The following is a 2,857-nucleotide window of genomic DNA, read 5'->3' as shown; positions in this document are numbered from 1 at the left end:
TGCATTGGCAGGCAGTTCTTTACCAGTGAGCCACCAGGGAAGCCCCAGTAATGTTAATGCTCACCCTGTATTGAGTACTTGTCGTGTGTATTAGTTTCCCAGGGTTGTCTTCACAGACTGCCACCAACTGGGTAACTTAAAACAACAGAGAAGTATTCTTGCAAGTTCAAGATTCTGGATATCAAGGTGTCAGCTGAGCTGGCTCCTCCTGAAGGGTCTAAGGAGAATCTGTTCCACACCTCTCTTCTAGCTTCGGGTGGCTCCAAGCAACCTGGGTGTTTCTTAGCTTCTAACTGCTTCACTCCTGACTATTGCCTCCTTCATCACACAGCTATCTGCTCTGTTCTGTGTGTCTTTTGTTTCTATAAGTTGCCAGTCTTCAGATCTAGAACATACCTTCAATCTGATATGATTTCATCTCAAAAGTCTTATTTCCAAATACACTGACATTCACAGTGCAGGGAAGTTAGGGCTTAAACGGCTTTTGGAGAACACAGTTATACTACACCCCATTGCAGCCCCTTACGTACATTATATGATTTAATTCTCACAACAGCCCTGTGAGACAGGTACTGTCATTAGTTCTGTTTTATAGATGAGGAAAGGAACATTCAAAGGTAAAGAACTGGGCATTCAGTAAACATGCTAAGTGAAACAAAAATTTGTTCAATCGGCCAACCATATGACATGCCCCCGTATACACAGCTGACCTGCTGCAGGGAGGGTGTATGACACACACTGAGCTCCCTGTGTATAAAGATCAGAGGTTTAATCTGTGTTTTGGGGGTGACAGCATACTAATAAAACAATAAGGCATTCCTGTAAAAACACACACACACACACACACACACACACACACACACACATAACCAGTAAGACAAAAAGCATGGTTTGAACACAAGTCTGACAGATCCAAAGCCCTATCCTTAGTCAATGTGTTACTCTCTTAAGTTGAATCTTGAATGGTGGCTAGTTGTTTATCAGGGAAATGACAAAGTACCTGGGAGTTACTCTTTTCAAGGAGACAGAGCAGCTAGGGGGAACCAACAACCTCAGGCTTCCAAAAGCAGGGCCAGAAACATGTGAGGTAATGAAGAAACATACAGCCTGAGCTCAGAGTCCAATGTGAGCCCCTCTGGTCCAGTACACAGCTAAGTAGAGAGGCTTGCCAGGTCAGTGTGGCACTCTGGGCCAGGCCAGGTGCCTGGATGCAAGTGATAATGAAGTTCCTTCAGCCTGGGTGTTTCTGACAGTGTTTTCTCCCAAAGCCACGGCTGCTGTGGACTCTGCGCATGGTGACCTCCATCTTTACTCAGAGCCAGGACAATGGACCTCAGGTGTACAGAGCATAACATCCTCATGGGTTCCCTTCTCCCTGCCCTCACTGCCCTCCTCCTTCCTTTATCTAGGCTTCTTGGAGAGCTTTTTACCAGCTCTCGCTTACAGGAAGCAGGGGCAGCACCAAGGAGAGGCATTGCTTCCGAAGCTCTTGGTTCTCATTCTAATTGAAGCCCATGCTTGGTCGTCCTATAGTGGACCCTGTTATCCACAGTGTGGCAGCCCAGTGGGCTCCTGCTCTGCACTGGCCACATCTTCCGTATCTAAACAATCCAGCTTCTTCCACTGACTACTGGGCTCCTCTTGTGCTTGGCTGGCAGAACCAATCATGCGAAGAAGCATAAATCGCCTACTCCCATCAGGGGTTAGTATCTCCCATTTCATTGCAGACAATGTGCTTGTGACTCTGCATAAGGTAAATTCAGGTGCTGAATCACCTGTCCCTGTGTCTTCCTTTCCTTCTACCCCACGCCCCAAGAGTGCCCTACGTTCTTGATGCAATGAACCAACTTTGCTTTGTTTTCTAGACAGGACATACCCAGGCATTCCTCTGGGCCTTTGCTTTTGCGATTTCTTCTGCCAGGAACACCTTGCTTCACCTTCAATCTCCTCTGGTCCTCTAAGACCGAGCTGAAATGTCTTCTCTCTGCAAATCTCTCCTAGTTTTCCCAAAGTGACTCACCCAGGTTCTGGGTTTTACGTCTTCCTTCTCATGTAAAGCACTTGCATCACATCTGTTTCCATTCTCTTCTCCCGCAGATAGACTCAGTCCATTTCTATTTTCCCAGAAGACAGCAGAGTGACTGGCACATGGTTCATGCTCGGTACAAGTTTATGGTATGGGTGAACAGGCAGGAGGGAGTTAAATGTCATTTCACTCCAAGAGTTTGGACACCGGCAGAGCAGATGGAAACCATTTAGGAAATGCAGCTCCTCCTCTCCAGCCCCACCCTCTCCAGCCTGGGCTCCACCTCCCCAGGGTCTCACCTGAGCTTGAAACACCAACAAGGGCAGTGCCCACTTTAAAGCAGGTGCTGTGGCCTCTCTCCTAGAAGCATGTTCTGTGAGCTCTTCTGCATGCTTCCCACTGTTGATCTCATTTCCAGCGTGGCCTGCCTCTAGGCTCATGACAGCCATTTAACTCCTGAATATCCGAGGCTGCTATCCCTCCAATAGAGATGGAAAATGGGGTGTTCACTTATCATCAGCCAACATCAGGGGGCGCTGGACTGGACTGGGCACAGAGATGAATGAGACTCGAGCTCTAGCTTTGCGGAGCCCTCCTTCAGGAGGGGTTGACAGCCTAGCGAACAAATATACATAACGCAGTGTGGTTCACAGTGAAAAAGAAGAACCACCAGGTCAGGGAGCAGGGATAGGAAGATGTATGTGGGAGAAACAAAGGAGAGAATGGGCATCAGGCTTGAAGTGTTCAAGGAAGGCTTCTTGGCAGAGGCAATATTTAAGCTACAATTTTAACCACGTGCAAACACAGGACCTTAAATAATTTTAGATCCCG

Source organism: Ovis aries, chromosome 1 (assembly GCF_016772045.2).
Source record: "Ovis aries strain OAR_USU_Benz2616 breed Rambouillet chromosome 1, ARS-UI_Ramb_v3.0, whole genome shotgun sequence".
Lineage (NCBI taxonomy): Eukaryota > Metazoa > Chordata > Mammalia > Artiodactyla > Bovidae > Ovis > Ovis aries.
This window is presented reverse-complemented; position numbering follows the sequence as displayed.